The sequence below is a fragment of the Bombina bombina genome, chromosome 4 (genome assembly GCF_027579735.1).
Source record: "Bombina bombina isolate aBomBom1 chromosome 4, aBomBom1.pri, whole genome shotgun sequence".
Lineage (NCBI taxonomy): Eukaryota > Metazoa > Chordata > Amphibia > Anura > Bombinatoridae > Bombina > Bombina bombina.
Window position 1 is genome coordinate 586,672,301 of NC_069502.1, and position 13,777 is coordinate 586,686,077.

Consider the following 13,777-nt stretch of genomic DNA (forward strand, 5'->3'; position numbering starts at 1 on the left):
AAGCTTGGTTATAATCAATTCCTCCTGCTGAAATGGTAACCAAACTTTTCCAAGAAAATAACTGGACAGCAGAACTGATGTTTTGATTGTATAAGAATATAATATATGTTAAACACATTATCTTTATACTTGTATAATGGAAGAGTATATTTGATGTAAACATACATAGAGGAATAATAAGATGAACAATGATTGTATTTCGAAAACTTTCAATAAAGAAATAAAAACTAAAAAAAAAAAAAAAAAAAAAAAAAAACACATTTTTAAGGTTTGTTGGAAAAGTGAGACAGAATGAACCTCCCAAGTGGAGGTCAAGATCTGAAACCTTTTCTGTACCATTGGAAAACAATTTTCATTACCCAAGAGTCCTGAACAGACTGGGTTCTCCATACTGGATTAGGATTCCAGATAGGATAGAAAGATGCATGCTACCTAGGGGAAGAAAACCTCAGATTGTGATCTTTGGACAGGAACAAAAATGTCCACCAGATATCCCCTTGGGCCTAGATTTCTTGTCCTGAAGCAAGAAGGCACCCTTGCCACTGTTTACAGAAGAAATGATGTAGTCCAAACCATGACCAATAATATTCTTGTCCTAGAATGTGAAGGATAGCAGTCTAGACTTGGAACCATGTCCGCATACAAATACTTAGTCAAAGAGCTCTTCTGTACAAGATCACCAAAGATGCATTCTTGGCATTAACGTGAATAAAATTTATTAGTAACACAAATAAAGTGATTTACAGACTGGATGCGGTCCTGAATCCCCTCCAAAAGGAAAGTCAACCCAAACAAAATTAGCTAGTGAGTCACACTCGAACGCAGCAACACCAGCAACTGCTGCAAAACTGACTGTTGGTTGAAAGAGCAATCCTCCTTGAAGTAAAGTCTTTCTAAGGTAACCAAGCTTCAATGGGTCCCTGAAAGATGTACTGTCCTACAGAGGGATTGTAGTCCTCTTGATCAAAGGAGATATAGCCCCATCTACCTTAGGGATGGTACTCCATAAGTCTAAATTGGTCTCAGATACCGGTAAAAAAAAATAATTCAGAAGTCCTAGACTTGGGCCTGAAAAAGATATTTAGCTTGTATACTATATTTTCCTCAGCCGGCATTGGGTCCTCCTTCAGCAAGGATCACAGGCGATCCCCTTCAATTGAACAAATATTCCCTTGGATTCCTTATTTAAATCCACTGAGGAATTATCTGTGGATAACTCCCCTTCTGATATATCAAAGTCAGAAACCTGAGACCATCTGTCAAACGAAAAGCAAGCCAGGGTGTTACCCCTGGAGGAGGAACTTAAAGAAATATTAGTTCACGTTTACTCATACCAGCAGGCAGGAAAGCTGCAATGGTCACAGACACTTCAAATTGTAGCTTGTTCTTAAATTCCGACCAAATTCAGCTACCCCACCCTGAGGAGCGAATACTGGAGGTTGTCTCCCTCCAGAAGCTGAAATTTTAAGATTCCTTGTATGATTTTGTAGAACAGACGCCTGGCAGGAGCCACCAAGTTGTGCAGGTGGGCACACCATGACTGCCTTACATAAAAAACCCATGAGAAAGATTAGTAAAAGCTACATCTGAAGGACCCTCAGATGAAAAAAATATTGGAAGAGGCAGGACCAGATTGGTCCATTGCAGATAAAGAAGAAGTTCAGAGTCACTCTTAAAGCAGCAGATGAAACAAATCTATGTACATATCGATCACCATGGGACAAGCAGGAGATCCTGGGCAAATAATAATAATAAACTTGGAGCAGACTCACCACTCTAAGAAAGCAGCTTCAAAGGGACCGTGATATATTTGACCACTCCTACCCCTTACACCGGTCAATCAATCGAAGTACTTCACAGATTTAGGACGCTCACCATCCACTGTATCTGTAAACAGCGTGTGTGCTTAGCGCTTACGGGTGACGTCATCCGACAATCATCCAGGATGGCTCCAATAGCAATTTCTCCTACTCCGCTCCCACAATAGACAAACGATAATCCCAGTGATCCAGGTATGGTGGCTGTTAGGCTAAACAGGAGTAAGGGAGGTCCCCAATCTCCCAAACAAATATGAAAAAATTAGGTTCTAAATGAAAAAAGCCTCAATAAAATCCAAATCCTTTGTTAGAATCAATTAAAAGTTCACAACGACACCATTCCAGGAGGAAAATAGAAAAAACAGTCTTACGCATTTCGGCAGTGCATTGCCGTAAACATAGACCATTGACGATGTAATCTATGTGGCCTGTATGAAGTCCACAGAGACGGCCCCCAGGGAAAGAAGTGGCTGAGATACCCTTACAGCTCCCTTACTTAGTGAAAATAGGCACTGTAAAGACCCTTCATATAGAATATTTATATTATATAAGTATGTGCTTGAGTAAAATTAGCATTTTTGTTTTATTTTCTAAAATTCTGTAAACATTTATTCCAAATAAAAATATTGTCATTTAGAGCATCGATTTGCAGAAAATGACAACTGGTCAAAATAACAAAAAAGATGCAGTGTTTTCAGACCTGGAATAATTCAACAAAAACAAAGTTCATATTAATTTTTAAATAACACAATACGAATGTATTTACATAGCAAGATTTCAGAAATCAATATTTGGTGCAATAAAACCCTGATTTTCAATAACCGCTTTCATACTTCTTGGTATGCTCCCAACCAGTCTTTCACATTGCTGTTGGGTGATTTTATTCCACTACTGGCGCCTAAATTCAAGTATGGAACATTGTCCTGACTCCTGCTGCAATGTTTGTAGAACATTACCAGAGCAGAAGGAAGACAGTTTTTTCCAGGATAGCCTTCACAAAAGATAAATCTGCCAGATTCCAGCTCATCTTCTCTGATGAGTCCAATTTTCAGCTCTGCCCACCACCTGGTCGTCTAATGGTTAGACAGAGCCCTGGAGAGGCCTAAAAGTCACAGTGTCTTGCACCATCTGTGAATTTTGGTGGAGGATTGAAGATGATATGAGAGTGCTTCAGCAAGGATGGAATCGGGCATATTTTGATTTGTAAAGGGAGCATAAATCAAGCCACGTACAAAGTTATCCTGGAAGAAAACTTGCTTCCTTCTGATCTGGCAATGTTCCCTAACTCTGAGGATAGTTTTTTCCAGCAGGTAAATGCTCCATGCAAAACACCCAGGTCAATCAAGGTGTGGATGGAGGACCACCAGATCGAGACCCTGTCATGGTCAACCCAATGTCCAGACCTGTACCCCATTGAAAACCTCTGGAAAAAGATCAAGAGGAAGATGGATGGTCTCAAACCATCAACCAAAACCGAGCAACTTGAATGTTTGCGCAGGAGTGGCATAAAGTCACAAAACAGCAATGTGAAAGACTAGTGGAGAGCATGCCAATATGTATGAAGGCTGTGATTGAAAATCAGGGTTATTCAGCCAAATATTGATTTCTGAACCCTTGCTAAGTTAAAACATTAGTATTGTGTTGTTTAGAAATTAATTATGAACATGTTTTGTTTGCATTATTTGAGGTCTGAAAACACTGCATCTTTTTTGTTATTTGACCAGTTATTTTCTGCAAATAAACTCTCTAAATGACAATATTTTTATTTGGAATTTAGGAGAAATGTCAGTAGTTTAAAGAATAAAACAAAAATGTTCCTTTTAAACATATCTATAAATAGTAAAACTAGAGAATCTGATAATTTTGCAGTGGTCTCTTTTTTTTTTTTTTTTTTTAAATGTATTAATTTATTTTTGCACACACACATTATATGACCAAAGGTACGTAGACACCTGACCATCACACATACATTTCCTAAGGTTATAATGATGAATTTTTATAGTTTATTCAGTACTGCTGTAATTCACAAACAACAAATAAATAGCATTATACCACAGGTCAGTTCTTAACTTGACAGATATACATATTTTTATATTATTTGCTTACCGTTGTAAGGTTAATATACAGGAAGTTTGCTATTTAATTCATGCTGAAAAACAATATATTTGTGCTGAGTTTTTCAAGATCAGAATCAAATGCTGTAATTTATCATCTCAGTACAACAGCATTGCACTGTAACAAATAAACCACTTTTTTGTCTCTAAAACCTGTGTTAGAAAACACCTACCTGACTTCACAAATACATCTCACAAGTTTGAAAAACAGAGCTAAAAATAAGTCTATTGCTCAAACAGAAAAAACTCATAACAATATATGATTTGAAATGTCTACATTTTTAAAAGCTTGTATTTTTTTCCAACACAAAACTACATATACAAGTTGGCATATCTGTATTTTTATATTGTCGATTTCCAGATTTGTTGCTTTCTTAATTTATATTTTATTTATAAGAGTTATACAGCCAGAGGTTACATAATCTATGCCATTAAAGGAACATAATAAAATCAATTAAAACTCTGATATAGCCAACTTCCTAACATATGGGTCTGCAGATCAGTATTTTAGAAGCTATTCAAGGGCCGCATATAAATGTATGACTACAAATATGTTTCTGAAAAATGTACAGCGGCACAAGGCCTAATTTAGGGAAGGTTGCAGGGTACCCTCTATCTGCTGTTCTCCCCTCCTGATAGCCCTTTTGAATTGTGCTTACCGTTTGCCCACAACCAGTATTCACCAACGCACATTTTTTAGTTTGACTATTTCCGGGGGACACAAGAACTATGGCACGCATTGAATAGCTTTTCCTTTTCCCCAGGGTCCACAAAATATATTGCAGAGTAATTTTAAGCACCTGCATGCCCCAATCACCCATATTAGGACTAGAGTGTGATTTAGTGTCACTAGGGGTGTGAAAATTGTGGCAAGGAGAAGATTATTCATGCACAAATTATTAATATATCTTAAAATTGAGTAAACAGATACAAAAGGATTTTTCCGACAGCTTGGGACCGGAAAAAGTTCGTTTTTTTTAATATTTGTGTATTTACAGCCGGTGTTCTATCAGATTCTGCTCCTTTGTCAGAATCTGCTCCCTCTAACTGCGCATGCTCTGTATGACGTAATCACACTCCACATATGTTAAATAGGAATGTGTGGAATGCGATTATGTCAAATCAGCAACATGCGCAATCAGAGGGAGCAGATTCTGACAAGTAAGTTGTGACGGATCTTGCTGCCGCTACGCATGCGCTGTTGAAATTTAATACTGTCCCACAAATTAAAAGTGCATATATTATATATTTATGCAACAATGTGCTTTCATGGAACTGTGTCCTGCAATTATGTCATACAGAGCAGTCAGAGGGCACAGATGGGGGCAAGTGTAAACAACATCTTATGTCATATATGATATGCAAAATGTACATGTTATAATACAGTATATATATATATATATATATATATATATATATATAGGTAGATAGAGAGCACTCTCACTTACAAATCTTGATGCCAGGGTGCCAGCAGTTAAGTATACACGGTGAAGGAAGGCACTCACTGGTCTTTAATTCAAAAGAAAACTTTTAATAAGCGTGACGTTTCGGGGACACACTCCCCGGAAGGTTTTCTTTTGAATTAAAGACCAGTGAGTGCCTTCCTTCACCGTATATATATATATACACACACACACACACACACAACATAAAGCTAGTTTTATATAATTTTTAGCACCTTTGAAGACATAGTAATATCAGAAAGGAAGTACAGTAGTGTAATCAGAAAGGTATTAGTTGTTTCAAATAAACATAGACTAGCATTTGCATTTAAGAACACAAGAACCAAGACACAGGCAGAGAAGATTGCGACAATGGCAATTGTATTTTAAAGTCTGTATTTCTAAAACATTATGGATTTTGGGATTTGTCGCCGACACCTACATTAAAAGTCATATTTTTATATATGCATTGTTTATAGAATAAAATTAGAGACGTGAGACCAAAAATTTCCTTTCTAGATTCAGATAGAGAATACAATTTCAAACAACTTTCCAATTTACTTCTATTATCTAATTTGCTTCATTTTTTTATTGTTATTCTTTTTGAAGGAGCCGCAAAGCACTACAGGGAGTTAGCTGAAAGCCAATGAAAAGATGCATATATGTGCAGCCACCAAGGCTACCTAGGTATATTTTTCAGTAAAGGATAAAAAAAATAAACAAATCTATACTATAATTGCGTTTGTAATGTCCGTCGCTGTCGGCAGTTGCGCACACATCCTCAATGGAATGTTGGCAGCGCGAGGACAAAAGAATTCACCTGGATGCAGTGAAGCTGCATCCAGGTGAATTCCGAAAATGGCAAGGTGGTGAAAGAATCCCATTTTCGCAATCCACCGGGATGCAGCGTAAGCTGCATCCCGGTGGATGCAGCAAAGGCAAATGGAGCATTACAAAAGCAACACCTAATCGCCCACATTAAAAGTATTTTAAAAAAAAAAAAAAAAAAAAAAAAAAAAACTAACCACCCGCATCAAGTATTAAAAAAAATCCTACACAAAGTATTAACTCCAAAACCGCAAAATCCCTACAGTGCAATAAACCTATTTTCCCTATTAACCCCTAAACCGCAAAACCCCTACATCGCAATAAACCTATTTACCCTATTAACCTCTAAACCGCAAAACCCTTACATAGCAATAAACCTATTTAACTTATTAACCCTTTAAACCGCAAAACCCACAACGCAAATAACTAATTACACTACACTAACCTAACACCCCCTAACCTAACAACCCGTAACCTAACACCCCATTAAATAAACCAAATGACCTAAACTAATACATTCTAAAGTTACAAAAAATAAAAAAAAATACGTTTACAAAAAAATAAAAAAAAGCTAACATTACAGAAAATAAAAAAATCAAATTACCAAATTTAACAGAATTAAACCGAATCCCTATTAAAATAAAAAAGACCTCCCCAAAATAAAAACACCCCTACTCTAATAATAAACTACCAGTAGCCCTTAAAAGGGCTTTTTGCAGGGCATTGCCCCAAGATAATCAGCTCTTTTACAAAAAATATACAAAGTCCCACCTAACATTAAACCCCCCCCACCCCCCAAAATAAAAGAACCTAACACTAAAAAACCTAAACTACCCATTGCCCTGAAAGGGGCATTTGTTTGAGCATTGCCCTTAAAAGGGCATTTAGCTCTTTTTCTGCCCATCCCTAATCTAAATAAAACAAATCCCCCCAAAAAACACTTAAAAATCCTAAATCTAACCCCCAGGTGGGTACTCACGGTTCCTGAAGTCCGGCAGAGAAGGTCCTGTTCCAGGCGGTGAAGTCTTCTTCCAAGAGCAACCTCTTGAGATAAAGTGAAATTCTATTGGTTGATTTGAATAGCCAATAAAATTTCACTTGCTCTCATTCTATTGGCTAATTTAAACAGCCAATAGGATTTGAGTAGCTCTCATCCTATTGCCTGATTTGAATTGGAAGAATCAAATCAGCCAATAGGAATTCAAGGGACGCCATCTTTAATCGTATACCTTGAATTCACTATTCAGTGTACGGTGGAGATCGTACGAAAAGGATCCAACACGCTCCATGGCTCTGTGGTCGCCAGTCTTCAGTTCCAGAGTCGCCGGTCTTCAGCTCCGCGGCCTTCAGCTCCGCTCCGTGCAGGATGTTCCTGGAAGAAGAAGAGGTTGTGCTTGGAAGAAGACTTCACCGCCTGGAACAGGACCTTCTCTGCCGGACTTCAGGAACCGTGAGTACCAACCTGGGGGATAGATTTAGAATTTTTTTAAGGGTTTTTTATTTTGGGGGGGGGGGGATTTGTTTTATTTAGATTAGGGATGGGCAGAAAAAGAGCTAAATGCCCTTTTAAGGGCAATGCCCAAACAAATGCCATTTTCAGGGCAATGGGTAGTTTAGGTTTTTTAGTGTTAGGTTCTTTTATTTTAGGGGGTGGGGGGTTTAATGTTAGGTGGGACTTTGTATATTTTTTGTAAAAGAGCTGATTATCTTGGGGCAATGCCCTGCAAAAAGCCCTTTTAAGGGCTACTGGTAGTTTATTATTAGAGTAGGGGGTGTTTTTATTTTAATAGGGATTAGGTTTAATTTTGTTAAATTTGGTAATTTGATTTTTTTATTTTCTGTAGTGTTAGCTTTTTTTATTTTTTGTAACTTTAGAATGTATTCGTTTAGGTAATTTGGCTTTATTTAATGGGGTGTTAGGTTAGGGGGTGTTAGGTTAGTGTACTGTACTTAGTTATTTAAATAGTTATTTGCGTTGTGGGTTTTGGCAGTTTAAAGGGTTAATAAGTTAAATAGGTTTATTGCGATGTAGGGGTTTTGCAGTTTAGGGGTTAATAGAGTAAATAGGTTTATTGTGATGTAGGGGTTTTGCAGTTTAGGGGTTAATAGGGTAAATAGGTTTATTGCGATGTTGGGGTTTTGCGGTTTAGGGGTTCATAGAGTAAATAGGTTTATTGCGATGTGGGGGTTTTGCGATGTAGGGGTTAATAAGTTAAATAGGTTTATTGTTATGTAGGGGTTAATAAATTAAATAGGTTTATTCCGATGTAGTGGTGATGTAGGGGTTAATAAATTAAATAGGTTTATTGTGATGTAGGGGTGATGTAGGGGGTAATAAGTTAAATAGGTTTATTGCGATGTAAGGGTTTTGCAGTTTAGGGGTTAATAGGGTAAATAGGTTTATTGCGATGTGGGGGTTTTGCAGCTTAGGGGTTAATAGGGTAATTAGGTGTATTGCGATGTGGGTGATTAACGGTTAAGTGGTTATTAATTTTAGTTTTAATCGCGATTTTTGGGGGGGAAGGCGGAAATATAGGTTAAGAAATGTTAGGTTTATAGTATTGCTACACCTGTAGCTTACATTTTTATACAAAAGAATAGTTACAAAATACGTTGTTTCTACATCTGTAGTTTAAAAAATAATTAGACTGCCCTCTGGGCAGGCTTATCGACTAGTTAGATAATAAAAATAAATTGGAAAGTTATTTAAAATGGCATGCTCTATCTGAATCATGAAGGAAAAACAATGGGTTTCATGTCCTGTACTGAATTGCAGAAGACCTGGACAGAAAAATAAATGTTTTAAAAGCACTGACACTGTCATGTTATGTCTGTTTAGTTTATCCTTAAAGGAATATTCTAGTCAAAATTAAACTATCATAATTCAGATAGAGCATGCAATTTTAAGCAACTTTCTAATTTACTCCTATTATCAATTTTTTTCGTTCTCTTGGTTTCTTTAATTTGAAAAAGCAGAAATGCAAGCATAGGAGCCAGTCCATTTTTGGTTCTGAATGGTGTCTAAATGCAGCCACCAATCAGGAAGCGTTACCCAGGTGCTGAACCAAAAATTGTCCGGCTCCTAAGTTTACATTCAAATAACGATACCAAGAAAACGAAGAAAATTTGATAACAGGAGTAAATTAGAAAGTTGATTAAAATGGCCTACTGAATCATGAAAGTTTAATTTTGACTAGACTATCCCTTTAATTGTGGCCAATTAGGGCTACACATAAATTAGTTTGTTCATTGCTTTACACAATCATTGGTTCAGAATAATTAAAATCAGGCTTGAAAAATGAATCTCGCTGACAAACTTGCTGCAATATTGCAAGTCAAAGTTCCACAATTCAAAGAGCTTTGTATCCACCACATCCCATCTGCGAGTTGCAAGTGTCTCTTAATTACAAACAATGCAGCAGCATCTATCTCTCAGAGAACAAGCTCCACTGCAAACTTTATAACTAATTTGAATCTTGCGTAATAGCCACAGGTTGGAAAGTCTGGTCCATGTCCTGCCCATAGCTTCTCGGCCAGGGCAAATGCCATAGCTTTCAGAGACTGCCTAAGTTCCACCTAGGACACTCGTTCTCTAACCTCCCCAGATTTTTTAAAGTGGGTTCAACCTGTTATAACATGCATTGTAGGTCCCAGCAATTTTTTAGGATAAAAACAAAAATGGTATATATAGTTGTAAGATGATGCATTTCTTGCTGCATTAAAGGGATATGAACCCCTACGATGCACATGATGAAGCGTTCTCAGAATGCACATCGCTATCTGTAGGCGCATGATGAGCCCTTCTCATCATGTAGGGGGATCGCTGATCAAAAGTTGTTTTCGGCGATCACCCTCCCTACAGGCCGTGGATCGTGGAAAGGGGGCAGAACCAGGAAGCTCCCTGTAGTTGCAGGGAGCTGGATAGGGAGAGGTTCGTCAAACCCCTCAATCTCAGTTCCCATAGCAGCTACAAACCTCCTAGAACACCTTACAAGAAAAAAAGTGCTTTTATTTCTGTTCTGAACAATGGGGCCTCTCAAAGCTATATGATAACCTCCTGAAATCTGTATGGGCCTCTATTTGACCATTTTCTATATTATTTAATAAAATCTAATAAAAAAAATATTTTTTTTAGTTATTTGCCGCAGCTATCTCATAAGCCATGAAATATAAATATAATAGTATATTGTGAATCTGCTGGGCCTGCTGAATAAAACAATATATCATTTGTGTGTTTAAATCTAGGTAGTAAAAAAGCTCAAACTTGGCTCAGCACTGGGGTAAAAAAGGTTAAGCACCAAAAGAGTTAAACAGTATGAAATTGTACTATAAAATGTTTATGTGTAGTTAAAAGAACTTTGCAATATACTTTATTTTTTTATTTTGTCCCCTTTTCCTGTAATTTAACTCTAATTTCCACTGAGTTTCTGTAAAGTAATGGGTGCCACCCTGTTTGAACTAAAATTTGCAACTTATCTCACGGTCCTGCAGCAAACAATTAGGGACAGATATAAAACAGGCTAATCAAACATGGCTTTGTGGGGTTCCACACAACTTTGTTTACAGAATACATATTTTATAACACAGCGAAGAAAGAGCAATGGATCCTTAATGCTTGGTAGCTGGTTTATTAAACTGATAGTAAAAAAAAGATACAGACAGTCTGTACAGGCAGCACACCAAGATAGATAGATAGATAGATAGATAGATAGATAGATAGATAGATACACACACACACATATATACACACATACACACATGTATACATATACATTAAATTTCCCTAATTGCTCTAAGCAGAAAACAGAGATAATAGAAAATAAGTTCAAACATGGCGTTACACATTACTTTATAGAATCTACAGTACTTTATAGACTCTAAACTTTTACACATACCTTCAGCAGTTAAAGAACTAATAAAAGGGTAAAAATACACACACTATATATATATTCTAAGGCTAAACTTTGGTTAGAGTACATTATTATGTCTAGCATGTATTTACTGTTTAATATCCCTTTAATTTTAAAATGATGCCATTGAAAATTAATTAATTTCTTTGTATTCTTTGTGGAAAAAATAATATGTAAATATCCTTCACTGTGAGATAGCCAGCTTGCAATTGCACACTTTTGTCTCTTGTCATTGCCTCACCATGTATTCAGCCAGCTATTTGCAGTGCATTGCTGCTCTGGAGCTGACTTTAACTGTGTGTTTAATCCTTCCGCAGTGGTTAAAGGGATACTAAACACAATTTTTTTTCTTTAATGAGTCAGATAGAGAATGTGATTTTAAGCAACTTTCTAATTTACTCATCAATTTTTCTTCGTTCTCTTGCTATCTTTATTTGAAAATAAAGAATGTAAAGCTTAGGAGACGGCCCCTTTTTGGTTCAGAACCTGGGTTGCGCTTGCTGATAGGTGGGTAAATGCAGCCACAAATAAGCAAGCGCTATCCAGGGTGCTGAACCTAAAATGGGCTGGCTCCTAAGCTTTATATTCCTGCTTTTCAAATGAAGATAGCAAGAGAACCAATAAAAATTGATAATAGGAGTAAATTATAAAGTTGCTTAAAATTGCATGCTCTATCTTAACCATTAAAGAAAAATGTGGGTTTAGTATCCCTTTAAACACATTGTTATACACAAGCAATAGTGTAATAATAAAATAGATTACAGCATATTTATTTTTGCATTTTTGTATCTATTTAAGTGTATTGAAACTTTTCAAAATACCTGTATTTTAACAACTTTAGCAGCTAAAGGTCCTAAAAATAAGCAAAACCTTGCCTGTTTCTGCTTTTCACTCATATCAAACTAAGTGTTTTCCCACACTCCCTTATATACATGCCTACTGCCAGCAAGTCACCAGTCAACATTACTGGATTTACTCATGCTGGGTCTTCACTACAGGGCAACATGACAATCATTTTGTACTAATGTCAGAGCTAAGTATTTTCCTACACTCCCTTATCAGCATGCCTGCTGTCAGTCAGAGAGTAACTGGCCAACATGATTGGTTCCCCTAATGCTGGCTGTGCACAGAGTAATGTGAAGGAAGAAGCTGTTTATTTTTGTTTGTATCTGTGGTGCTGTTGTAATCTAAGGAGTCTAAAATCAAACAGTCCATCCTGCGGCTGCCTCCCTTTGCCAAAGCAGCTTTTTTCTTCTACTTTATTTCCCTATACCAGGTTACCAAGGTAATAAAGGGATATCTCCAGACACTGGAGACACACCCCTCACTGAAATGGTATCCTGGCTGCTATGAGAGGGTTTCACACACACAACAAGCACAAATAATCATAAAAATGCTGCTTGCTTGGTTCTTCATATGGCACAGACAGCATTACTATAGCCAACAGTAATAAGGGCTAGTATATATCCAGCTGCAGGCATGACAAATAGGGACTGTAGAAAAACATGATATGAAAGACAATTACATTTGTATTGACCAGATGATGCAGACTCGGTTTTACTAATTTAAGGAACTTTAGCTGCTGAAGTTGTCATACATGTATATTGCAGTTTGCATACAGCTAATGCACTTTTTTTCTAGTCCAATTTTGGTTTTACTACAGTGTCTCCTTAAGCATATACAGGATAGTGCATATACTTTCATATACCGTTTAACTAATATTATAAATACACTGTCCCCTACTACAGACAATATTCCTGCATTCACACTGCTTGTAAAAACGTAGCCACCTGCACCTTTCAGTCCGGCCTCTTCCTCTTCTGACGTCACATAGTCCCACCAGGTTCAACAACAACTTGGGGTTCCTGCAACTGTTAATATTGTCACAATGTAATGTCATCAATATCGTCACTCCCACCTGACCATTGCCTAGCCACTCCAGAATGCCCACCCGATATGCAGCCTTGGGTGACCCAGTCCTCACTGTCACATTCTGTTTTCCTATCAGTTCCTGCTGACCAGACTTCAGCAACAAACCCCGCCTCCTTTTTTTTTAAGGTGGATTGGAACAGTTGCTGACCATTTTTATGGTTCCCTTTTCAACAATATACGTAGATGATACGTATGGTAATAATTTTTATCTAGTTTAGTAATACAGCATATATTTAAATACCTCAAATGGATTCTGAAATAAAGTTCTTTCATTTGTGTAAATTCATAAACAGGATGCTTGTAAATCCTCCTTAAATGTACAGAGGACATAGGTTGAGTGAGATACAGGGGAGGGATTTGAGCTGAATGCTGATTCAAGAGCCAGAGAGGCCCAGCAGCAAAATACAAACTGGTTACTTGTCAAATTCATAAGTGCGCTATATACATTTTTTTAATTGAAATCGCAGTAAAATCTGAGTTTAGTGATTTCAGTTATTTTCTTGGCCATACAGCATTATTTTACTTCACAATTTGGTGTGGGGGTTCAGATGAGGGCTACTAACAATACTGTGGTGCTTGTGTCTCCAGGAACAAAAAGGGGAACCATATTTATGTAAAATCCTTGTTTATCCCATAGACTTTCCCCAGCCAGCACTTACACATGAGCTCTGCTCACCTTCATGGATACATATGTGAAACCCTCAGACTTTATATGTTTATACATTTCTGTAGGT

The 13,777-nt window shown here is 37.1% G+C and overlaps 1 protein-coding gene across 4 annotated transcripts in view; it reads right to left on the reverse strand.

Annotated features, from left to right (window-relative positions):
* FBXL4 (F-box and leucine rich repeat protein 4) overlaps nt 1–13,148 on the reverse strand; it is a 323,445-nt gene extending 310,297 nt beyond the window's left edge. The window contains exon 1 of one of the 4 annotated variants that reach the window (XM_053710564.1): nt 13,063–13,148. The gene's annotated coding sequence lies outside the window, so the exon portion shown is untranslated. Of the gene's footprint in view, nt 1–12,901 lie in introns of all 4 variants that reach the window. The other 3 variants (XM_053710565.1, XM_053710562.1, XM_053710563.1) reach the window with 3 other exon arrangements.
* Between the last annotated feature and the right edge of the window lie 629 nt (nt 13,149–13,777).